Below are 27639 nucleotides of genomic sequence, written 5' to 3' on the forward strand. Positions count from 1 at the left end.
CTGAAATGAGTCTGGCTCCCTCTTCTTTGTTTTGTTTTCCATCAGATATTTATAAATGTTGATAAGATCCCCCACAAGCCTTCTCTTCTCCAGACTGACAGTCCTAGTCAGCCTAGTTCAGGCTCTCCTCACACAAGAGATGCTCTAGACCCTTGATCATCTTTGTTGGCCCTGCACTGGATTCACTCCAATAAGTTCATCTCTCTTTTATACTGGGGAGCTTAGATCTGGACAGACTGCTACACATATCTCACCAGTGTTCAGTGGAGGAGAAAGATCAACTCTCTCAACCTACTGCCAGTATTTTTCCTAATATAGTCCAGGACAATGTTGGCTTTTTTTTTAGCTTCACTGGTGACTCATACTCAGTTTGCTGTCCAAGGACCCCAAGATCCCTCTTTATAGATTTGCTTTCCTGATGGTTGTCCCCAGCATGTGCTGGTCTCTGGGGTTATTCCTTCCTAGAAACAAGAATTTGCATTTCTCCTTGTTGAACTTCAAAAATTTTCTGTCTGTCCAATTTCCCAGCCTGTTCAGGTCCCTCTGAATGGTAAAACTCTGGCGTGTGAGACACACCTCACAGGTTTTTGTCATCTGTGAACCTGATGAGTGCACTTTCTTCCAGTATCCAGGTCAGTAGTGAGGCTAAAGAGTATTGGCAACAGCGTGATGTACCCTGTGGTATGCCAGTAATAATTTGACCACAAATGAAATTTATGCTGCCGATTATAACTCTCTGGACCCAGTTATTTACTCAATTTTGAATTAATCTCACTTTCCACTTTCCTAACTTTTAGTTTATCAGTTGGTCTGTGATGATGACAATAAGACAGTGTCAAAAGCTTTACTAAAATCAAAGTAGACAACAGCAACTTCTATTCCCTCATCCATCAACCAGCTGTCTCATTATGGAAGGCCATCAAATTGGTTAAACATGATTTCCACTGCATAATTCTATGCTTGCAACTTCCAATTACTTTCTTCTTTGAAAAGGGTTTCCAGGCAGACTTTCATCATCTTCTCAGTGACTGAGGTGAGGTTGACCAGCCTGTAGTTCTCCAGCTCTTTGTTCTTGCCCTCCTTGAAGACAAGAGTTACAATTTCTTTCTTCTGTTCTTCTGGACCTTCACCTACATGACAAGACCTTACACAGATAATCAAGACCTTGAAAAGATAATCAAGTTGTGATGAAATCAGACAGTTCTTGCAGGACTCATTGTGTATGTTTAATTTGTTTGAGTGTTCCTTAACCTGTTTCTCTTCCACCAAGAGTGAGTCTTCCTTGTTCTGGATTTTCTCTCTTGTCAAACAGGCCTGGGGTTCCTGAAGACTTTGTTCCTTTGGGGAGACTGAAACAGCCTCTTCTGTGTGTCCACTGACATGAGATCAACTGCTACTTTCAGAAATAGACTCACATTTTCCTTGTTCAACCTTTTATTACTATAACACAATGGCAGGGCATTTTCTGGTTGCCTTGACATCCCTCAGGAAGGCCAGCTTTAGGGGAGCTTTGGCTTTCCTAAAATCATTCCTACATGTCCAGGCAATATTTATACATTTCTCCTTTGTAGAGTGTCCTAGATCCCACCTCTCATATACTTCCTTTATGCTTTGGAGCTCTGTCATATGTTCCCTGTTTAGCCAAGCCTGTATCCTAATATATCTACATTTTTTTTTAAAATTACATCTACTCCCCTGAGTATTGGCATGAAACATTGTTCTCAGAGGATGCTGTCCTTAAAGATCTGCTACCTTTCTGAGCCACTTTAGCCTTCAGAGCTGCCTCCCACGGGATCTTACCTGTAAGATACCTGAATGAATTAAAGTCTGCTCTTCCAAAAAGCAGGCTTTATTCTGCTAGTCATCTTCCCCAATGAGTATGAATTCCTATGGAGCTTTACCAAATTAATGTTACTTGTAATAGTTTAGGGGAGTGAAAGACCAAGATTCAGTAATTGCTTAAGGAAGTAATTTTGGGTTTTGGGTTACAAACATGTATTTTGTGTTGATGCCAAAGTAGAAATTCTTTAAATTTAATTTAAATTTAAATTTTTAAAAATTGACTTAAGATAAATGCCCATTGCAAAGAATGGACAAAAAAATGATCCATTTTGTCATCTGTGATGTTTTAGATAAATAGAGGCCTTCCAACATATTTTCTTGTGTTCTGGAGTGGTGGTCATAGTATGGACTCAGAGCAAAATTCCATTCATAATTGTAGAGAAGATAAAAGAGAATGGGACTGGAAATAGAAAAAGGTTGCAGATTGTTTATATATATATATGTATATATATAATTAAAGTGAATTGCAAATGCTTTTCTTACATCATTCTAAGCCAGTTTGTAAAATAGTGGGGTGTAGTTTTCTGTAGTGTTACTTTGGATCAAATGAACATGAAGTAAAATTTGTAGCAACTGAAGACAGTGTGTTTTGCTTATTTATTATTATTATGCCAGGACACTTGCACTGCAGAAGCCTGTGCTATATATGTGGTATGAGTAAACAACATTTCTCTCTTAAAAATCTAGCAATCTCACTATTTTTAAAAGCACTAGAATTATTTAAGATATAAATTATTTATATTAAAATATTAGAAGCTGAAAAAAATCCAAGAACTATATATTGACTAAATAGGGGGCATTCCTGTGCCTCAGAGAGCTATGAATTTTATAACCACACATAAGCAATTACAAAGTGTATTGTGCTTTAGAGAAATACACCACAAGAGTAAAAGGTTCTATTCAACTGGCAAAAATCAGTGAAATGAAAACGAATTAAACCTTACTCTGACCTTATTGTTTTGAAAACTTGAGGTTTATGGAATTTGCAGGTTTAATTTTTGTATCTTTTATTTCCTTATTTGGAAATGAACAGTTGACAGTCTGCTTTATATGCAGCATGCATAGCACATAAATAGCATTCAAATTAAATTCTACACCAGCTGTACATACCCCATACATGTGGTTTGCGAATGTTGCTGACTGCAAATGGTGCATATTTTGATTTTCAGTTGATATCTAAAACTGTGAATTATCTTCTGAATATGTAGTGTTTTGCTTTCAATCCCTAGATTACATTTATATCAAGCAAAATAAATACAACTGTCTGATAATCACAACCTGGTTTTCTTCAACTAAGGTAAAGATTAGCTCCTGGCAAAGTGACCCCAAGTCTTGTCTTCTTCAAGGTTAGAGTCCCATTTTGGGTGTGAAAGGGAAGTTTGAAAGGAAAAGTAGCCACAGAGGAGAAAACCCAGCGTGTTCCTACATGCTGCAGCCTGTTAACCTGAAGTCTCTTGAATAAGGGAGTGCTTTTACTGCTGTCAAGTCCCAGTGTGCCTTTAATGCAGTAAGGTTTGGTACTCAGCTATTAGCTCTTTCAGGCATGTTCACACTGCTTGACATTTATATAACACTGACTCCCAGAAACCTGTTCCAGCATCCACTGGGCCCAGTATAAAACCTGTGAGGATTTTTTTGGATGTGGCCTGTGTCTGGTTCTTCCAATATCCTGGTCAGGAATATGGCAGGGAGCCATCAGAGGGAGGAGAAGTAGCCAGATGGCACCAGTACACTGTTGCTTTGGCATTTTTTTCTGGCCAGCTGACTGGCACTATCTCTAAGGAGGATTTTTGTTTGTTTGTTCATTTGTTTTGTATCTTTTCTTCCAGGTAGCCTGTGTACCTGAGTTAAATTCACTGGTAGCTTGATCACCTTACAGATTTTCCACCTTTTCTTTTCTCTTTTTATTTGTTGTACGCAGTGTTGGGGGAAATTTACTTTGGTATACTAAAATCTTGCCCTGATTTCATATTCATCTTTCATACAAAAGCCTTGTTGGCTCTAAGGAGTGCCATATGCTTGAAAGACATGCAACACTGATATTTTTTTTTCTATCAGCATGTCTATGAACATTGTAAAAATTCAAGACAAACCTCAAAGGGAGCTAAGACGTATATAGATATTTACGTCGACACACCTCAGAGGGAGATAAGACTTATATAGATATTTATCCCCACAGCAAAGACTTTATTTTAAATCCTGTCTGAGTTTGAAAATACCCTCTTTCACTGTCTGTATCTCAGATGTTGGTATCTTCCTTAACAAGTTCAAAGGATTGAGGGGAATCTATGGGTGCTCCCTCCTGAGGGTGAATGCAGAGATAAGAATTGTCTCCTCATCTTCTGATCTGGCCAGACATGAGCCATTTCTGGTCTTTATAACTGTGTTAACATTGCTCTGTGCTCAAGTCAGTAAGGCCTGGTGACAGGCTGTGTATATTACTGGTTTGTGTCTAAACAGCTTTGAGACTAGAGCTGGCTGGGATCCAGCCTTTTGAGAGCACCAACCAAGCCGCCTGCGTGTATCTGCACCTGTCCACGTGGATGCATTATAAATTGTATAGGATGCAATATAACTTGCTGTTTATAAATGGCATATTGTGACACCTCCTCCTTGAAACACATTTTTCCTCCACCTAAGCCTTTCAGCAATAATCCAACATAGAAACAACATGGCTAAGAGAATAAGTGCATTGCTGGGAGTTACCACTTCTCCTTTGTGTTTGAACCCTGTGATCTGCCTAATTGAGAGATTGATCTTGATTAGTTGTGAGCACCCACGGTTCCTTCTGATGGGAGCATATGGTATTGTACTGTATGTGCTTTGAGCCAGGAAACAGATCTCTCACTACCCCCTTTACGCATAGGGCTGACATTACTATGAAGACAGGCAGCAGTAGTATAATGCCTTCCAGCAACTGTGAAAAGTGTCTGTGTGATTCAGATGCTTTTCTGCTTACTGATAATTTAGTTCTAATAGTACTTTAAAAAGTGGTTCATCAACCTCCCCAAAACAAACACTCTTGGGTCATCTGTCTACTTGCACCCTTACAGGTGACGATGTTCCTTCTGGCTTAGCATATCAACGGTGAATGAGTGACTTCAATATAAAACGTAACTGTCAAAACATTCAATTAAAGCTGCTTTAGGCAAATATCTTTTCAACACTTCGGTTACTGGTTCTTAAGTACTCTGTTCAGACTTAGGTGGTTGATACTATGCCCATTTGGATGACTGATTTTTGTCGGAGACAGCAGGAGCAGCTTTGCTGTTCTATAGGATGGAGAAGGTAGGAAGCAGCTGCATTTTTAGTCTGCAGATGTTCAAGACAACACGAGTCAGGAAACTGCTAACTACCTTTAATTGATCAGCTCACCAAAGTGGGGAAGTGAGTGTTCACATCTGTGGCCCATTCTTATAACATGTTTCCTCCTCACTAATTCTTGCTACTGTCTGGAAGCTTTCCAGACTGCTGCTATGAACAGAAGACAATTCTTTCATAAAGAAGCAGGCGTTTCCAGCTCTTGAAGGGCTTTAAACATCTAAGCAGGGTTTTCTCTTATAATAACTAGTTAAAGTGAATAAACTGTACTTAGACAGGATTTCAATTTGATTTTAAGGTTTGCTGCTTCTGTAGGACCACTTGAGCCTTGGTGCTTCACTTGCTATGCTGAAAATCAAGTGGAGTTAAAAGTCTTGCAAAAACTGAAATGAAATTATGTAACAGACCACTATAAGTCACAGGCAAGAAGAGGGAACACAAGTCATGTTTTGTCTGCAGGTCCAAATTCAAACCAGCTCTTTATTCAGCAATGAAGCTGTGAAAGCTTTCCTAAAGCCAGGCAGTTCTATGCACACCTATGCCTCCAGGTAGCAAAGAGCTTACTTGGGGGGAAGTAAGCTTGGTTTCAGATGCTGCTCCCTCCATAGGGCTTCTCTGGGTCCCATTCAGATTCAAATCTTCTGTCTCTCTTTACCCTCAGGGCTTCCTAATCCTTAGCTCTACCAGGGAGGAGCTTCCTCTCAACGGCCCAGGGCTGCCTCTGCCTTGGAAGTGCTCATGTCCCCTGGGCATGGCTGGTGGTGATTAGGACCATCCCAGCACTCAACTGGAAATTGGATAATCCCCAAAGATTGTTAGCTCAGGCTGAGTAAGGTTCAAATCCCAGACTCTTCCCAAATTCCTCATCTTTAAGCATTCTTTAAGCACTCATAGTATGGGAGAAGTGCACATAAAAGCCAACTGCCTTTGGGGTGATAATGTGGCAGCTCCTAACCTTGATACTGATAGTTTCCATGAAAATGTGAAGACAGTCATTTTAGAAAGGTAAAGATGGATTTAGAAATCAGAGTCTATGAATCTGTGAGGTGAAATGTTCAATAGTAATAATAGGTAACAGATTGTAGAGCTTCTTGTAATTGGATGTTGCTGAGATTAGGAGCTGGATATTTATAGAAGTAATAATATCCAGACTTACAAATAGTAAAACACCCCCAAAATTTGTTTTAAAACTGATTATTTTTCTTGGAGACTTTTTGTCACTTGGTGAAGTTAAAATTTGTTTCTTTATATTACATTCACATCTGGAAACAAAGTTTTATCCATATCTGAAATTTAGCAGCCTTTCAAGACCTTTGACCAATGTAACTGTGTAAAAGCACACTGACTGGAATCAGCATGGAAAAAGCTTATTGTTGTGTTATTGCAATATGTTCATTTCCTTTATCTGGATGTCAATATAATGAATCAAGGTACAACGTGAAAAAAGATTACCTAGGTTAGGCAAAAAAAAAAAAAATAATAAAAAAAAAAAGTGTAGTCTATGATGCAAAGTAAAAACCTTGTTTATCTCAAGGATGAATATTTTTCAGTTTCTATATAATTTTTAATTACGAGAAAAAGAGGAAATACCGTATTCCTTGTTTTCTATCAGAACTGTAGAGGGTATGAAACTAGAACTTGAACAGAAAAAGGGAGAAGAAATACTTTTTTCTTCAAAAATGTGTAACTGCTAAACATGAAATACTGGTCTAAAATGTCACTTATCTGAGAGGAGTTAATGAGAAACTGCTGGAACTATCTGTGGCAACCTGAGGATAAGGATTCTGCTGGGGCTCCAGATTAGGTACAGAGAAGTCTCTGAGGGGTAGAGCTGACTTACCACTGCACATACAGCTGATGCAGTGTGGGAGCTCATGCCAATTTGACATGCAAAGGCAAACAGAAGGATGTGGAAAAAAACGAAGCTGTTTTTGGCAAAAGCTTGACTGAGCCATGCCTTTGCTACTACTGAAAAATAGTCCAGGACAGGCTTCTGGCAGTGGGGCCACACAACATGATACATTCACTTCCACATGCCTGAATTCTTGTTCCCCTTGAAACAGGGGGTGGCTATATCCAACCCACCACCTGGGCATGCATCCTGGCAAGTGCTCTGAGCCATACCCAGGCAGCACAGGCTGCTGCTGTTGGGCACAGACCAAAACTGCACCAAGGGACATGCTGACACACTGACTGATCGTGGACTTGAGCCTTTGCTTTATTTGTGCAGTGTAGAGTCTGCCTGAAAGAGCTCTTAAGCGTGTGTCCCTTAAGCAGGTTCTCCTCACATGTTAATATTCTGCCCATCAACCTCACCCTTTATGTCTTCTTTATGTGTCTCCTCAACCCTAGGTTAGTCTTCAAATGGAAATAAATTCTCCCGGGGACATTTTGAGGGGCAGTTGTAATCCACAGTGTGGAAGTGGGGCATTGGACAATGAGTACCACAGCTACTGCTCCATGCATTGTCCAGTCTCCAAGGATTCATTGAGTTTTCTGCCTGGGAGCCTCCAATTTTGCAGTTCAAGGCCTAAGACTGCTTCTGTCTATATATATAAATAGGTTGTATATGTGATCGATTGACTTGCTGGCTGTTTGACTGACCAAGTGTGTCTGTTCACAGCAAAAGGAGATTTTGGTACCCAGGCTGCTTGATCCTGTCTGTCACTTATGTCACTTTGTCACTTTATATGCTGTAGGATTTGCCCAGCTGATCAACTAACAATGTTGTGTGCTGAGAAACATCTTAGATTAGATATTCCAAGTGTTCTGCATATTTCTGTACTATGAACAATCTTGTGTTAGGATAATTACTAATTCTTTTGTTAATACTGATGAGTACTGCAAGGATTTCCCATGCATATGCTAAGTGATGTTCATGACAAAATGTCTTTTCCTTGAATACAGTGTTCTTGAATACAGAACGTGCCTAAATGCATTTCCATTGTAAGTTGCACACATAGAAGAGTAAGTTTTTGCAGCATTTGACATCTTTGTGGTGTGAGGTTATTTTCTCCTTCTGAAAGCAGAGGACTTCACATGTGTGATCTCCCTTCTGAAGAGTTGTTCCTCATTATTTCTTAGTTTTACTTTGGACATATCCAGTTTGACTGCCCACTGCCTGTAATTGCATAATTCCATGGGATATTCTGGTTTTAGAGCTCTGAGTTGGAGGGTTGATCTATAAATCTGGTCAAGAAATCTCCAGAAGGTCAGTGTGGAATAAATAGCAACAGTGAAATTGTTCTCCCTTTGTTTCATTATTAGTAGATGGCCTGATTCTGCACTTTCAGTGAGACAAATTCAGCATTGACATAATTCAGAAGCTGTTCAGTTTTTATGCACTGATGATAAAGCTGGACTGATACCAGTGTCAGGCTGGCATAACAGATTTAAAGATGGATGTAAGAAGCGTAAGCCAAGAGTTATAGAGTAGTTTTTGGATGTCCCATAATGTGATCCCACTCTGCCCTTGTTCTCAGTCAACTATAATCCATCTAACTGAATTAGCCAGAGACTATATATTATCTCACATCTCTGGCTTGAAAGCTGGGGCTCAGTGTTGTGTCATCAATAGTCACAAGGGCTGGCATCACCTTGGAGAGCAGAGGGCAAAAAATGTCCTTCTTTTTCATGCCTTCATGGCACCACCCCTGTGGCATTGGGCTACTTTGGCAGAGAGTGGCTCTGTGCAGTCATTAAAAATAGTCAGGAAGGTTAAAAAGAAGGAAGAGTGGGGAAAAAACATTTAATGTGTGATAAAGTAAGAGATTTTATAACTGATTTTGTTACTTAAAGTTCAAACATTATTTTCACTAGCCTTTGTCGAGTGTAAATGAAGATGAAAGTAGTTGGACAGGAGGAGACTCGAGTACTGCAGGATGCTTCAGGAATCACGTCTTTAAGGGTTATTAAACACAATTTGTTTTTGTCAGATTTCAATTTGTCTGTGTTTTAGCAAATTCTAGAAACTTGAGCTCTGACATTTTGTATATCCCTATTAATTATTCATTCCTGGGAATCTGTACTTGTTTGACCTTAAGAGTTATTGCCTGTTTACATTGAAGAAGACCCAGTAAGACTTGTCATACATCGTCCTTCACAAAAAATAAAAAAAAATCAGAGTCTTTCTCCCTGGGTAAATGAGGAAATAAAACAACCTGGGCTGGGTCAATGGTTTTAATACTGGTGGGAAACTCTTAACATGCTGCAGAGGCAGCATCTAAGGAATCTGCTGAGATAGCTGGATCTGCAGTTCTAGGTTAAACTTGGGGATACAGGACCACACTTCATCAATGCTATGAGGGATGAGCTGACCCTTGTGCAGAGTGCCACCAGAGGACTCATGCATCACTTACATCTGACAAAGTGTCCTAAGTGGAACTTTGGTGTTTTGTGAGGGTAATATGGATATTCTTCACAGAGCTAGGTTTTAACCACTGTGGGTAAGGTTTATACAATCTTTGTCTCAATAAAAATTAAGTGTAAGCAAAGAGAAACTTTCACTGAAATCAATATGGTATTGAGCGTGTTGCACAAACCCCACTGACTTCAGTAGCTTGAGGGCATATCTGGCTGCAGATTTCTGGTTATAACAAGCTTTTACTTTAATCTCTCACCTCTATGAAGGATTTAATGGAAACAATTTGCTTTCAGTGATGTCAGTGGTTTTTGCACAGGCTGTGTGGAAGTCTGGACTTCCCAGGAACTGAATATCTGTAGCAGGTTTACAGATCAGATCCCCATGGAATTGACAAGCCCAGGGTATTCAAGTTTTGCAACATTACTGCAGCCCAATCAACTCACCTTTCTACAGCTGGTGAGGGAGCAAGAAGAGCATTTAAAGGTCCCAGGATAAATATGTTTAGACAGGATCTGTATCTTGTCTCTGCAGCAGGATTCTGGGACACAATTTTCACGTAAGACAAAGATGCTGGTGTTTCTCTCACTGGACTGAAGAGAAATCATGGTCTCCACAGCTCCGGCCTTCCTGTGATGCAATGGTGAAGAAGACCTGCAAGCATGTTAGTTCTTAATATTCTCTGATTTGGGGTTGAGTTTGACTTGGACACTGAAGAAATCACTGGAATGTTAGGCTTTTCTAGAAATAGCCACAAATTTGGCTGAGAAAGGAGTGCTATTCCTTTATCTCAAAGAAAAACACCTCTGAAATATGCATTTTTTTTCTGCTATTAATTATTTTTATAATTTTCCCTCATAGTATTGACATTTACAGTTCTCATTTCAGATTAGGAAAAAACCCTCAATTCAAACACAGAGATTTTTTTTTCAAAAAAAACCTTGTGATGATATTTAGGACTACAGCTCTGTGATTCATCAGCACTTGTCTCTCTTTCTCCTTGAATGACCAATAAGCCATTAAAACTCAACATAGTACTGCAACTATAAATAATTCCAGCTTCCAAAAGAGGAATGGAAGACAAGGGCTAATCAGGGAGCTCAGGAGGTGTCAAATCCCCCATGAGGCCTAATCACTTATTTCCTCCTCTGTAAACTGTGACTACTTTAAGACAAAAATTTCAGTATTAGCTAATACAAAACCCATAAAGAAGAAAAACATATATTTTTCATTAGGAACAAAGAGCTCAGTTGCTGATATTCCATTACTTGTTGATGAATGAATAAGACCATGGGTTTGACTGTTTTATTTCCTAAAAATGGGTGAAGACATGAGGCAAAAGCTGTGTTGCTATTGTTGTCAAATTGTGCTTTTTCTTTGGATTTGTTTATAATTCTTAATTTGTATGTGTTTGGAGAGACATTATGGACTTCCTAAAGTAAGTGGAGAACAGTGCTGCTGCAGAGATTGTAACTCAGGAAAAGTGTTGAAACAGGGCCTGGACTAAAAGAACTGAGAGGCATAAAGTAGATTTGATTATCTTGTTAACTATTAACAGAGATTCTTGCATAGCTCTGAATTAAATGGGAGTGTCTTGACTTCTCTTAGGCCTTTGACACAGTCCCATACAACGTATTCATCATTAAATTCCCTTGCTTTTTTCCCCCATTACTTCTCTTCAGCCAAACTGCAGCTATTAAAATGTTCATCCTTGGCTGTCACCCTAAGTTTTTCTCTTTTAGCTCCTGACAAATTTCTCTTCCCAATATAAGTCACTCTTTGCCCTTCTAATACATTCTGATTAAGTCCTAGTTCCTTTTTTCCAAAGGCTGAGGCCTTTGGGCTTCTTCAAGGGTCACCATCCCACATCCCACAAAGTCTCAAAAAGCCACTAGATATATTTGTCCCTCTTGTGGCTGCCATATGCCAGAAAGGTATATATTTTTGTAAAGTTTAAAAGAAGAAAAATATCTTCATGCTGAGACTTGGCCGCTGCCTAGACTGATGGCAAATATGTGATAATAGACTGCCTAAGGCACTGCCAAGCAGTAACTGGCTGACTTTGTTTAGCCAGTGGCAGAAAACCCAAAACAAACCCACAAAACCTGTGCCCAGCACACCAGTTTTCCAAGGCAGAAGAGGATAGGTGATAATCTGTTGTGAGCAAGACTAAAACCCTTTTCTGACTGAATTAAGGATTCAGAAGTACTTCTGGGTTGAAAGATGTGGGGAAGAGGAAGGATTGAAACCAGCTAGTCTCCAAAGGAGGTGGAGCACAGAAGAAAGCCATGTCCTCAGGGTCCATAGGAAAGAGCAGAGTGCAAAGTGTCTCATCTGCCAGAAGACTGAGAACATGTTACACCTCATTTTCTGTACCATGGAGTCGATTTTGGAGCCAAGATGATAAATCTAGATATATACTTGGTTTTTGTTTCATTGCTTGTTTATCAGCTTCTGTGAACTGCATACTGTGAGAGGCTGAGCAAATGCCTGGGATTCTGTGATAATGCTTTGGCTCTTTGGCCAGTTTTAACCAACTAGTGTATTGAGGCTTCTGCACTTATTGAATACTGAACACTGATGAATATTCAATTGCATTGTATATAATCCAGTCCTGAAATAGAAAGCAGTTTTCCCTCCTCAGAGTTCATGTTTGTCAAACATTCCTGTATAAGAATTTTCATCTTTTTAGTATTAAGTAATGATGATAATAGTATATTCTCCTCTGATTAAATTCAAACCTCCCTATTTGATATAAAAGCTGCATAAAAAGGTACAAGGCCAAAAAAAAAATATAATAAATCCTCAGATATGTTAGTATCTCTGTGACTATGTAATGGGCACCTACATACTTTCACTCCTAGACAAGAGACAGTGTTCTCTGTCATATGCACCCTGTGCTTTGTGCCACTGGTGCATCCAGTAAAAGGCATTAAAAATTCTGGGGATGTCAGGATACATACTGCCCACAGACAGACCATGTTCCAATGAGCACCTCCTTACGTCTGGTAAAAGAGTTGTTCTTAAAAACGCAGCTGGGACTTGAGGTGCTAAGGCTGATTCTGACTCTCATTGTGCTAAAAACAGTTGGCAGAGATTTCCAAAAAACGAGTAGAGAGACATGACAAAATCTAAAGCCTGTATATATTGAGAACTAAGGGACTCAGCTCCTACTTGTACCTCCATATTGGTAAAACATGCAGAGCTTTGGTGCATCTAAAGCACAAGGAATGGAACCTGGATTTCTGTGAGCTAGTTTGGGAGGGTGTTCTCAGCTGCCTTTAAATGGGCTTTTGAATTGTGTTGAAAGAGGTCATGACTTCTGCTTGGGGAGGGTTCCTCTCAACTGAGGACAGGAACAAGGTGAGGATGGATTTTTTGTGATTGGAAGTGGTAAGCAGGGAAGAGGGTGGTAGGAAGTGCTCTCAACCTGGAGGCAGGGCTGTGACCTGTGGAGACAGCTGTAAGAAAACCAAGTGCTTCCTGATAGAAAAAATGGATCTGTGGGCTTGCACTCAAGAGTGGGGCTGAGGCTATTAGAGGGGTTAAAATTAAAAAAGCTAGACTGATTAGATTATGAAACTAGGAGGCAGCAGATCTAATTTTTATTTCTAACTTGCTTGTACAATTACTGCCAACTCATCTTATTTCGCAGGGCATCAGTTTTTCCATCTGTGAAATGTGGATGATGTGACCATCATCAATAAATTGCACAATGCAAGTACAACGTTATACCTACCCCCAGTGCCTCATGGACAGATTTTTATTTAGATACTTCGCCACCTTTGAAATTACATTGAATAGGTGATTTGAAAGCTTTGTCGTAAATCTGAATATCGCTGACATATTAAGAAGAATGGAGTGATCAGATGATGAACTGCATTAGGAAAAGAAGCATGTTTAATTCTGGTATAAATGAGTTTGAACTGCAGTGGTATGAAGGGATTTTTTTCCGGCATTCTGCCAAAATGTGAGGCATTCACATTTTTATACTCTTCATGGATTTTCTTGGAACATAAACAACACGTATATTATTGTTACAACTTTGCAGAAGTCAGTTACTCAAATACAATTTGACTATTATTGATGAACTGTGTAAATAAGATTTGTTGTAGAGGAAGTAATTTTGTGAATGTAAAATGGAATAAAAAGGAGAGTATGAGGCATCCATCACAGGATGTATTTTTTGCTTTCTCACAATAAATAGATCAAAGGAGATGCATTTCTTTATTTATAGAAGACCGTGCACTGATTTGAGGATAGTCTTTGCACCAGTAATGGCTGTCACCATCCAGACCTTTCCAAAGTCTACCAACTTCATAATTTCAGGAGTTGAGTATGTCTTTCTAAGAGAAGGTAAAAGAATATTCAGAGAAATGTAGCTTAACCTTTTCCATATAAGACATTTGTGAGTTTTGTGGGAAAAAAAAGCTATGAGATTAGTCCTAAATTGCACTGAATTGCAACTTCAGTTTCAGTGCTGTAATATAAACCATGCATTTTAATGTGTACATCGTGCTTGCAGCAGTACGATAATGCAGAAGCAGAGCAATTACATCAGTAGAATGAACACATTTCTAATGGTATTTGTGTTATATGGATATATGGCTGTTGGCCTGTATGCTGATACTTTCATTGCTGCCATATACATGCAATCTACTTATGGTTAAGGTTGCCAGGCAAGTAATTACCAGAATGGAGTGCTAAGCAAGCAGTCCTGGTGTCAAAGAATCTGACCTTGTGAAGATAATGAGACAAGGAGAATTCAGAACAGATGAAAGCCAAGAGCACCTACTTTATCTACTGACAGCCAGAGAACACCTTCATGCTCAATCAGTTCCTGCTAATGAGACAAGATGGGGCAAGATGGTAAAACAGCAGTAACGGGCAAACTTTTTTTCAGCTTAATGATCTATAACTTAGTCAGATAAAATTGTCTTTTAAACCAGACAGTAACATAAGTATGAACAGAGAAATACGAAGAATACATTGAATACATTTTAGTTTTGTTTACATTATAATGGGGAATGATTAATGGGCGGGGAAATATGCCCTGTAGTGTGGCTGGGGGAAGCTTAATCCATTTAACTTATCAAAAGGAAGGCAAAAGGGCAATGCAATCGCTCTGAGAGTCCACATCAGGAGAGGAGCACAGTAATGGAGGGCTTTTCAGACTAGCTGGCAAACAGACACAGCATATACTGTCTGGAAGATGAAACTAGAGGAATCCATGTGAGAATAGGAGAGCTATATGGAGAATATCCATGAGGGCAATTTCTTAAACAGCATTTCAAGGGACTTCCTTGACTTAAAATTTTAATTTAATTTATTTTAAATTAAGACTGGATGATTTTTGTAAGGTGTACACACACACACATATATATATATATATATATTTGTATTTTTAAAATGTGTTTGTAAACACTTGGTGGTCCAGGGGTGACTGTGAAGGGATCTCAGAGAGGTAACTCAGACATGAATGTTGCTTGTCAGTCTGAACACAGCATCTCCAAATCTATTGGAAAGTTTAAAGGTGTGCAAATTGTAAAAGGCTGAAAACTAATGGACTAGCTAAATTGACTCTTGGATTTGTATCAAGAATTAATGTAGGGGAATGTTCAAGTCTCCCTTAAATAGAGTATCAGACTAAAAAATCACTCTGGTCTATTCTAATTTTACAATCTATAAATAGGACTACTATTGTGGAGCCAGAACAAGATTAGGAAATTCTGGCATATGCTGTAGATTACCTCTTCCAGTGCATGTTAGCTAGGCAGCCTTATGAGATGTTTGCTGGGTAGATAGCTGATTATCTATGTTCTGTATTATCTATTCATATTCCTGCATTTTCCTTCCCTTGCTATTTTAAAGCTTCACAGGCATTACAAATTGTTCCTTATGCTTTCACAAAGTTGCAGCTTCATTCTTTACATTTTCTATTGTAAATCACTGCATTTATTCAGAGGATAATTAAAGTTCAACAAGACTTCTAAAATCATTGGATTGAACCATTAACCTAACGCTGCCATGTCCACCATGCCCCTAAGTACCACATCTACATGTTTTTTTAACAATTCCAGAGGTAGTGGTTCCACCACTTCCCTGGGAAGCCTGTTCTAAAAGGCTAAATTCTCTAAAGCCCATTCTCTAAAGGCCACAGCTTGGTGAGAAGCTGGGGAGATAATGGGCCCTGAAAAATAGTTCCCTGTAGTCTCAGTCTTGCTTGAAACTCCAGACAAAATTATGATTAGGAGGGGTCTGTGGTAGCTTGATGGCAGAGGAAATATAAGCTTGATACCTGAGTTGTGGTTTGCAATCCTTTTCCTCTATTATTTGTAGCAAAGAATTTTAGCCACCCAGCATGAACAAAGCCACCTATAAAGCACAGATCAGAGTTTCTGAGGGGCATTTTCTTCTGGGAGGAAAGAGAAGGACACTGTCCTCTTCTGTGGCTCCAGTGGTGGGAGGCTGAGAGGTTATAGAACCTCAGTTTTCCCAACCCCTTTCCACTTAAGGGTTGTCTTAATTCTAAACAAAGGCCTTTCTGTGACTGGTGCTAAAGTTCAGACCCATCTCTTCAGTTTGGGGAAAGGCCAAGTCCTCCTCTCTGGAAGCTGCTGGACAGAAGTTCTTCTTTTTCTGAACTGGGAGAGAACTAAAGGGTAAATCTAGAAGCCAAGATCAGGAAGGAAAGGAGCAGTGGCACTAGGGAATCTTCAGAATCAGTTTTTCTGTCTGGCTCAGAATTTCACCTAGCAGTTTCTTCCCTGATCAATGGTTGGACTTTCTTTAAATAAACCCACCACCTACTATTCATTTAGTGTTTCAGAGCAACCACTTCACTCCTGGGAACTTGAGTGGCTCTTATTTGAGGCAAAAACCTAATGGTAGCTCCCAATGCAAGTCATTCCTGAAATTTGAATAAACTGCAGCTCCTGCTGCAAATCTTCCTTCATTTTCTTATCCCTAGTCTATAAGCAATTCTTATTTCTTATAAGCAATGCAATACCTTGCAAAGTGAAGACCCCACACAGACGGTGAGTGATGCTGATTAATTTACAGGCCTGTCAGATCATGTTCCTTGTTCCTGTTTTGTTTTCTTTGGTCTTGCCCTAGCCCTTGGTGGTTCATGAGTGTGCCTGGTGGCCCTGTTCTGGCTGTGGCTTGGAGAACCTGCTGCCCTGGCTTCCTGGGTTTGGTGAGTTAATGGCCCCATAGGGCTTGGTGTTCAGGGTCAGTGTGTGGGATGGCAATTGCAGAGCCACAGGGAAGTGCTGCTGTTGCAGGTTTGCTCTCAGAAGACCTTCACTGAAAGTCACATCTTTCAGCCACAACTCCAGCCTCTGAACCCTTTCACCTCCATTTTGCACAGTGTCCCACATGTCAAGTGAGGAGACGCTGAAAAGATCTGGAAGCAGTGTTTCTCTTCCTAACTTGTCAAAAATGAGGACTACAACTCTTTGTGCTTAGAGGTATTCAATAAACTACAAGGTTTTTATTTGTTTGTTTGTTTGTTTTAATTGGCCAGCTAAAAAGTAAAGTCATACAAGCTGGTGTGAGGGTTTTTTTTCCCAGAAAAAGGGATCATTTGCTCTATTCATTTTGTTCTGCCCTGTTTTTCTGGTCTCTCTGGTGCTGTTCCAGGTCCATCTGACACAGCAGCCCTGGGCACCACTGCCTCAGAGCTTCAGAGTTTATTATTTAAATCTGCTAAGAGTGATAAGTGAGCTGTAAGAGCTCATATCACCACTAGAAAAAATAGACAAGATTTTTGGTCTCACAAGCCTGTCTGCATGTGACTGAACCAGATTCACAGCTGCACAGTGAGCATGGGGAAGGCCCATTGCTGACCTGTGCTCCTGCTGACCCACGCCTTGCTTTCCCCATTTCCAAAAATGAGATAATACCTGTGCAGAGCACTCTAAAAGCCAGGTATTGAGATGGACAAGAGCTAGGAAAGGGGCATGGACTGAAAACCACTTCCATCTCCCTGTCAGCAGTAGCTCAGCTGACCAGAAAAGCACCAGTTCACAGCAAGGCAGATGTATTCACCAAAGCTCTGCTGCAAACTGGTTGTATGTTAGGTGGTTTGGATTTTTATTCCAAAACTCCAGATGCATTCCTGGAGGGCTCTGAGCATTTTCCATTGTACCCATTTTCTTTAAGGTGAAAATAATTAAACAGCCATTCAGTTGTAGATAAAGTATGATTTCAGTGTGGATCAAGTATGGATTGCTCAGCAGCTTCAGGTTCTTCTGCTATCCCATCAGGGAATTGCTGAGATTTCCCTGCTATTCCAGGGAATTGCTGAGACTTTCCTGCTTTTCACTCTCTTGTACCAGAGTCAGAGTACTGTAGCTGATAAGTCTGGGCCTTTTTTATAACTTTGATTTTGCATGGTCATCCTGTCCCTGGGGTGATAAACTCATTGTTTTACATGATTGGATCACACCTGCCCAGCCCTGACTTGTCCCATTTTTGTCCCATGTGTGACCTGTCTCCACCCCTGCTGGCCTATAGAATTTGTGAGATAAAGTCATATGTGAATCTTGTTTAACTACGGAAAAAAAGGTAAGTTGATGTCTCCCTGTCCATCAGTTGTTTTAAGATTTCTCCCATCACATTTAAAAGAGAGGGGAAAATGGAAGCGTGAGAAGTAATTTGCACACCCACTCATACACACCAGAAAAATATGTTTTCCTCAACTTTAGCCTTACTTTTATCAGTTGAAAGAGCTTAAAAAAAAAAAAAGTCAAACAATGAAAGCATTTGGCACCAGTATGATTTTTATTGCAGCTGTCATTCTTTTGTTAGAAAAATCTTGAGTAAATGTAACTAAATGCTGAAAATGGGCCCTCTCCTGTTATTTCAAACAGCTTCTGAAATAATTTCATCAAAATTATATCTGGAGATACAGAATTATTACTTTTCTTATAACAGCTGAGACATTTTAGGGAAACAATAACTAATGTAAGTGTAGAATAAAGCAAAGAGATTCAGGGGTTAGAGAATGATCTTCCTGTGTCTTTTAATTCACTTGTGCTGGGGAAGACAAATTTATCATACTATTTTTTTCTTTTTAAGTACTTAATGACCAATGTGCAGAAATAATCTGATATTTTACAGTCTTAAAAGGAACTGGAATATATGTGTGCATGTGTGCATATTTACAGTGATATACATAAAAGGAAAATTAAAAACAACCTTTTCGCATCTCAGCTTTAGATTGTAGTATATATAAACCAAGGAGGACAAACTTGCAGCATTGTCATGTTATCTTGTGTGGAGCTTTTTTTTTTCTTCCTGTTAATATCTCACTTTGTGGCTGGTTAGCAACCAAATGAAACCTCCTTGTTAAAAATGGAGAGCAACACTCCTTGAGTCAGTCAGGAATCACTTCAGTCACACAGGTAACGTGGCTCAGCAGGGTAATTTTGGACCATAAAGAAACCAGTAATTTGTGGAGGTTTTTATGCATGTAGCTACACTTGACACTGAAGATATTTAGTGCAGACAAGTGCTGAGAACCCACACCTATTTTCTGCAAGTTGCAAAAGAAGATTGTTTCATCTCAAAGACAAAAGCAGTGTTTTTCAAAGAATTGGACAATTAGCATTGGCTATGCTGCAAATAGCTACTTAAGAGTATACTCTTCGTTGTGGTATCATCACACATTTAATACTGTATCTTTTTAAAAGCTGTCTTGAGCTCTACAAAATATGTTGTGTCACTGCGGCATCCAGCTCCAAGATAATGCAGAGAGGGTGGCACGGCTGGGTGCTTAGTCCTGGCAGTGTTTGGAGGGACAAAGACGAGATTGACAGATTTGAGATAACGAGGAGTCCCGTAGGGAGGAAAGGGAAGCTGGTACCCAGGGATCTAGGATCTAGGATAAGATCCTCTGTCAGCAGCTTGTGCTGTTCCATCCCTCCCTGCACTGCTGGCCCTCACTGCAACCTGCATTTTTCCATCACCAGGCAGCTTAAAGCCCCCAGGGTGTGAGCCTGATCTGGGGGAGAAGCAGGCTGGCAGCACACTGGGGCAGTCAGATGCACACACTGCAGGACGCCTGTCAGTCAGGGCCATGGGGATGAGACACAGACGGAGTGAAATTCAGCCTCCTGACAGCTGATGCGGAGCTGACAGCTCTGCAACAGACACCAAAAGTAATTGTGAGGTGCAGCTTTGTGGAAGAAAATGATCTCAGGCTGAGTGAAGCACAAACTGTCACATGAGGACTAACGATGGCAGCATCAGCTGTCCTGCTGTACAGATCCCTTCTGAAAACTTTACCTCAAATTCTATATTTTATTTTTAAATCCAAAACAGGTAATATAAATTGGGAGGTAGGTTCCAGGCAAACCTGAGTTTATGTGCTGGAGGTTGAATCATAGCTGAAGGACTGTCAACTGAAGAAGTGGGTGGAAGAAGCCTTGACAGCCCAAATTTTGTACCTGCTTAGAGAGACAGAACAACCTGTCTGTGCTGAGGGTTGCCCTGGGCAGTAGTGGAAAGGGGAAAGCAACCCCCAGGCTTGAGAGGTATGGGAGAAATGTGAAAACCAGGGGAAGCTTCTATCTGCTGCTGTTTTACTGACAAAATGGGATATGTGAATGTTCATTAACAGCAACAGTAATATTACAGACAGATTTCGTTTAAATATAATTTTCATTTAAGAACTTGAATTACTATGTTGTTCAGCTCAATTTCTCTTTCCTTCTTATCTTTTTATCCACTGACATCCTTTTCCATCAATTTGTGACACATTTCACCTTGGTCAGATGTTTTCAAACATATTGAATAAAATATTTCAATTTACATTAGCTGAGCAAATAATACAAGTCCACGATGCTTCCATGACCTCTAAAGGAATGGACAATTAACCCACTTAAGGATTAACATTTTATGCTGAAGATCCTACACAGTCAGTATCTTCACATTTTTTTAAGTCCACATTTTCTAGAGGCGAATTTCTGAAGATACATGAAGAAGAACTGAATTATGGTATTGAATGTAAATTCTATAATTTGCCTACTAACAGTTTAGATTTGGAATAACTGTTTTACTACCTCAGAACAGGAGGAGTGAGAAGATGACAAAATCTGTGTAGTGTAGTGTGATGATCTAACTTTAGATAGTATCCAGGTCTGCAATTCTGGTCCAGGAAACTTGGCTGATGTGTATCTTTTTTGGATGTACTCAGATTGGAAATTTTGGATAAAAGCACAGAACGTGTAAATTCTTGTTAGGAATCTGTTAAACCTTATGGCTATTGATCCATTGCAGTTTTGTTTAAAATAGAAGCATACATAAAGGCAACACTTATGTGCAAACAAAAAAATTAGGATTTTTCAAAGCAATGAATCTGAATTGAATTTATAAATATCCATGAACAAAATTACATAATTTTCATAGAAGTCTCCCAAGTTTTCTGAATGTTTATCCTTTCTCTAATCACTGGAAGAGTGGCTGCAGACTGTATTTATTTTATTTTCAAAATGTGATGAGACTAAGAAGCTTAGAAGCAGAATAGCTATTTAGAATATCTTTCAAATTCAGCACATTCATATGCTTCATACAAAACAAAGAGTCCTCAGATCAGTAAGAGGGAAATAAAATGGGAGAAAGGGATGGCTTATGTTTTTGGTGAAGAACTAAAGCTGAATTATGCTGTTCATTCTGTAATTCTTGAGCTTATCACATCTTCCTGTGTGTTGTCTGTCTTGATAGATAGATGAATGACAGATGACATCTGCCTGCATCTGAACACAATGTTAAAGCACTCAGGAAGGATCCATTGTCCCAGTGAGGTGCCAGCCCTAGAAAACGTAAAAAAAAAACAACCAAACAAACCAACACAAACCCTGGGGCTAAACCAAAGCTTGTGTTTTTGGTTTTTGTCTTTTTCTGTCTTTGTGTGTATGTGTGCGTGGTTTTTTTTGTTGTTTTTGGGTTTTTTGGGTTTTTTTAATTTTTATTTTTTTACTGGATATCTAAATAACTTAAATTATAGAAATAATGTATCTATATAAAACAATTTATGAAATGCTTTGCCTGATAATTAGACATTCTGGAATGACTGAATGCATTGCCAAAAATTTAGCATAGTCTTTTTTACATCTATTGCTTTAAGTGTTTCACACCACTTTTTTGTATCTGAGGCTCATTATCATTGCTTGATTTCTCTTACGCCTTTTTTCCCCTAAAAAATTGCAATTGTTTTATTTTTTATCTCTTGCACTTGAGTCTTCCATGTTCTTTCTTTCTTGCTCCATTATTTTCCATGACATTCACTTTCTGTCTTCTGCTTTGACTACATTCTCAAAGCAAAAAAAATCCCAACCAACCAAAATTACTCAAACCCAACACCTTTTAACAGAATTGCAGAATTGCTGGGATTGGAAGGCACCTCTGAAGATCTTCTCATCCAAGCCCCCTGCCAAGGCAGGGTCACCAAGAGCAGGTGACACAGGAACGTGTCCAGGTGGGTTTGGAATGACCTCCCCAGGCAGCTCTGGCACCCTCAATGTAAGGAAGCTCTTCCTCATGCTGAGGTGGAGGTGCTTGTGGTTTTGTTTCTGGCCATTGTTCCTTGTCCTGTCACTGGGTACCACTGAAGAGAGCCTGACACCACCCATTTTCAGTCATGAGAAATCTCCATGCACTCAATGGAAGAGTGGCATTATCGTTCTGGAATGGTGATAGGATGGCTGCTAGGGAATAATCTTATTGCATAACTTAATCTTCTATCGTCCCAAGATTTTCAAGACCAAGATCTATGCTGCCAAATGTATGAAATTGGATGGATGTATTTTCTACATGGAATAAACTGTCTCTCTATTTGCCCATTTGGAGTCCTATGACATTAATTTATTAAAATATTGTAGGTGCCAGACTCATAATTAAATTATTATCATGGACTAGATGAAGGGAGACAACTACATGCACCCTCTTCTTTTAGCCTTATTTTCTATGATTATGCAACCTGTGCAAATCAGGTAGAACAACATTAAGTCTAGAAAAAAAACCCATAAGGTTTCTATGCTAAATGTTAACTGTTGACCTGAGTGCAAGATAACTCTGAAAATAAAGTCAAAGTATCAAAAAAGTAAGAAAGAACACCTGAAGGTCATTTGGTTCAACCTGCTCCTCAATACATTTTTCAAGAAGTAAACAAAACTGCTAGTTGGTGTTTCCCTGGTGACCCAGGCAAATATATATATATAAATACTAAATAGTTACTTCATTATTTAGATCAATCTTTTCTAGTTCTGAGGCAAACTTTAATAATAACATAACTCCATTACACCTGGGCGGACATCAAATAGATTAAGAGAATTTCTTCAGATTTTGGAGGCATTCAAAGATTCAAATGAATGCTAAAGTTAAAAGTAGATAAATATTGCCTCACTTGAAAAAGTGTTGACCTCTTTCTTCCCTCATGATAGGATGGTGATCTGATTTTCACCTGCATAACCATAGTTGATATTCAAGAATATTCATCAAATTGTTCTTCAATTGTCTTTTGCTCTGTGTTTGGTTTGCATCACCTGGCATTGCAAACACTCTTTTTTGCAAGACTGAAAACCAAAGCTAGGAAAGCACAACATGGCAAAGAAAACATAATGCCACATGGTAAAATCAATTAATGAAAATAAGTATTCTGAGTCAGGACTGCAACATACAATATTTGGTCAACTACCTAAGACTTCCAAGGACCTCTTAAGCTCCTTAGAACATCTTTATCGTGCCAGAAGACAGAAATGTTTGGCATTTACCTAAGCCAAACCTCAGGTTTGCTGCCCTTTAGGTTGCATGTGATGGAGCTTTTAAAGATGTCTTAAAATTCTCTTATAGGGCTAATTTAAATTGAAAACAAATGGAAAAAAAACCTATTACTAATTTTTAGATAGATGTCCCAGAATATTTTACAGTAAATGTCCCAAAGTCTTTGGCTCAGTACCAAAGAGTGAAGATTCTTATGGATGTTGACACTTTCTCAGCTTTCTACAAAATTATCCAGTGACTTAAACCTCACATATGCTCAGTGAAAGCAGAACAACCTCAGTAATAGGCCTAAATTGACCTGAAGCAATTCTAAAAGTTTCCAGTTACCTAACAATTCTCTTTGGTTTTAATAACAAAAAAAATCCATGTACTGTGGTTGCTTGAAAAAGAAAGGCTCCTGATTGAGCTATTAGAAGTCAGTAGTAATTCATAGTGAACTTGAAAAAAAAAATCTGTAGAGATTTTGCTTTACAAATTCTTCAGAACATTAATATCACATCCTGTTCTTTAAAATGTGTTCGCTTTTGTGGCGATAATTATTGAGGATGTGAGTGAATCAGAGTCTGAATCATTTAAGACCACTACATCCATGAATAATGTTCACCAGTGACTATTTCTCAGCTCCATATTTATGCAGTAATTCTAACAATGAAGTCTTGTTGCGTTACAAGAAAATAAACATTAAAGTAAACAGCTTGTTCTGTATTGACATGATTAGAGGAGGAATTCAACAAAGACTAGACTTCTGTCAGTCCAGTTAGGAGTTTATTATCCAAAGCTGCTGTGATAACAGTGTTATTTTAGTGGATACAGGCTGTTCAAGTTTCCTGGGATTTTAAGGTGAATTCGGGTCATTCATTACTTTTGTTGGCACTATAAATCTGTAGCATTAGAAAGGAGTGGAAAGAGATAAGCATGCTACAAATAGTACAAATAAATATGGAAGAGATCACTTTAACCCCCTAATTCTTCCTGTATGAAAATCTGTCTCCCTTCTTGATTGGAGCACAAAAAAATAAGATGGAAGGAAAAAAACACCAAATTTCCTTTTCCAACCATACTGTGTACACCTTCTTATGCATGCAGGACATCCTCTGAAGCTCTCAAGCTTTTGCACTCTGTAGCTGCTCTTGCTCCTTTGAATGGTGGAGTTTAAAACCACCAGTGCAAATAGCAGAAACCGGAGGCTTGCCTAATAAACTATTTATTGTAGAATGTGATTAAAAATCACTGTAATATATACTTTGAACACCTCCCTAGTTATATGTGACTTGTGGAAGAAACTGTGTTGAAATTTGTGGTTCAGTTGCAATTGTAACAGATCTTTGCATTTTTACATTGATTCTAGCTGGATGTTTTTCTTCATCTTGAGTGCGTTCCTCTTCTTTTTATTCCCAAAGGATTTGAAGGAACAAAAAAAAGGGCAGCTGTGCCCCCAAGTTTTCCAAACTCTTAGTAGGATCTTCCTATTTCTAATTTCTTTTCCTCAGATAATTCTTTGCCATGAAAAATATAGAAAATTGATTTCCTGCAATATAGTATCTAAACAGACTAATCTAGCTTGCTCTTGCATTAATTGCTCTGCTTTGTTAATATCTTTATAATTAGTCTACTATTAATTGTAGAATGAAACCTATTGATTCCTTTTCCTCAGGTAGAGGAAAAGCCATGGTAGAGGCTTTTACACACTGTATTCTCTGTATCAGGAAGAGTTCTGATGGTTATTTTACTGCCTTGGGTGTTTGTGGTGAGTGAAAAGCTGCAGGACTTAACTCACTGGAAATTTCATTAATGGGGAGGGAAGCTAAGCTACTGTCTGGAGCAGTCTTAGAAGATCTCTGGTATGAGATCTTATCAAACATCCTCAGATATACAAATGGTCAAATGTGAGTCTTATGAGGGATGGAACTGAATTGTGTTATAAAGGATTTGAGTTGCAGTTAGTTCTTGCTTTTCATAACTGGAAATCAACTTGAACCTTTAAAGTAGTTTTTCAGGGTTTTGAGGTTTACTGCCATCAGTACTAAAGTTTCACTTAGAAATCTTGGAATGATCATCATCCTAGTTATTCCTACTTAAATTTGCAAGCTCAAAACATCTTGCCCTTTTGGGACATATATAGTGTTTTCATTATCAGATTGTGATGTCCACTGATATATTTAGGAAGGATACAAATAAAAATATGAAGAATCTGTCCAAGTAGAGAGGAAATAGATGGATGCTTGCAAAAATATTAGGACACAAACCTGCAATGTCCTGCAATCCTTTCTGTCATGAGCTGTTTTAAATGAGTATCCTTTCCAGAGGGGAATGCTCTTCTGTTTGGACGACCTGATTTGCAAATTCTTTGAGACCTTAATTTTACCATTATATCTCCTGTCTTCAGAATCTATCTTCCAAAGGACCAAATTCAAAACAAGGTGTTGAGATGAGATGAGGTGAGATGAGGTGAGGTGATGCAGCCAGTCACCCTCAGGTAATTATCAGTGGATACACTTTGAATGCTCAGATTCCTTCTCTTCTCTTCCATGTGTACTGAGCCTGGCAGATGACACATCCACTCAACCCTGCACTTACTATTAAACACCTTTCAACAAACACAAGCAAAACCACTCTACCATAGTAACACTAACTCCTACTTCCAGTGGAGGGCTCTTGGAGTTACAGGGAGGGGAAGCATCAGCTGTGTGGGGAGCAGCACGTCCTCCTCTGAGCATCACTGCTGTCAGGACAGCTCCGTGTCTCACACGAGTCCTGGTGCAGGCTGCATTTCAGCGTGGCTGGGAGTCCTGCTGCCCACTGAGCCCATCTAACTGAGCACAGCATAGGCTGACTGACACCCTTTAAGGCAAATGTAGAAAGTTTGCTGTAAAACCTGATATAGTTTCTGACATTGATGGATATGAATAGTGAGAAATGTCAGTTCAAGATGAAAAGCTACTGGTGAAACATCATCCTCCAAACATATTCCCGTGATACCACGGCAGACTTCAGCAGCCTTGATATTCTTGACATAAAAACTGGTAGCCAGTGGTCTAGATGTAACTTCAGTTACATTATTTTTAAACAGTTGAAAAGGCTGCAGCCTGATTTTCAGAGTGCATTTTCACTCCTAATGTGGAAGAAGGTTGCTTTTGTGCTGTTGGATACATGGAATATAATACATATACATGTACGTGTTCAGGCATGTGTGTGAGTTTGATTTTAACAATTATATATATGAGAACAGGACATACTGCAAAGCAGCATTCTCTGTCATCATCTCACTTTTACCTAGTCAATAATCAAAGTGCCTTGGTAAGAGTTCAGAAAGACACCTATTTAAACAGGTACAGATTTTAATTATTTCCTCAAAATATTAGATTTTCTCTACAGAATTATATTTCCTGACCCTGAGAGCTAAAGGACTGGGTTAGACCTAGGTTCTGTCTTGACTGATAAATTACTATTTGTTTGCATAGAAATTGATTGCATGTATGCATTTCAAAAACACCTAGACATTGTCTCCTTACTTTTTACAAACATCTCTGATTTATGAAAAAAGTTTACAAAGAGAAAAAAATTAACAAATCCTACTTAAGGACATTTTAAATTATGTTTTGTACACCACTCATTCTTTTTAAGGAAGATATTTTAAGCCATTATTTTAAAAAAGTTATTACTCTACTTGGATAGATTTCTAACGGCAACAACATGACTTCACATACAAAAAAAAAATATGACAAATAGTTCTCAGAAGACATTTGGAAATTTTTACTAAGTTTTCCTTGTGAATGCTGTTGCTACATCTGTTCCTTACATAAAGCAGTTTGTCCAACAGAACAAGTTTTAACAAATATTGAAGATATGCAGCACTTTCCACATTTGCAGGTCATTCATTAAATGAAAAGCTTTTACCTTAAAACTGCCCTCTTTCATGCTGCAGATATAGTGAAAAGCTAAACACAACAGAGATATTTTATTTGAATATTAATGAGGAATATTTCTTTGCTGTCCAAGGTGTCATGTAATACCTATTAAGAGTTAAGAATAAACATTACTGGCAGTCATGAAATTTAATTTCTCACCCTTTCTGTGGTACTGAGATATTATTTATGACTGAATTATTTAGATAAAAATATTAGATTTATAATTATTTGTAAATTGCCTGGTTCATCTTGAGTGTATGGCTTGGGGACTGTTGTCTAAGCTTGTTACACAGACACTTTCTAACATACAATGAAGATAAGAACACTTCTATAGGATATTTCACAGAAAGCTTAACTTTGGTGCACTGAATATTCTCCTAGGGATGCTGAAAATAACTAAAGCTTCTCAAGAACTTTTTC

Source organism: Pseudopodoces humilis, chromosome 1, assembly GCF_049639895.1.
Source record: "Pseudopodoces humilis isolate 2021_Gansu_Grassland_sample_001 chromosome 1, ASM4963989v1, whole genome shotgun sequence".
NCBI lineage: Eukaryota > Metazoa > Chordata > Aves > Passeriformes > Paridae > Pseudopodoces > Pseudopodoces humilis.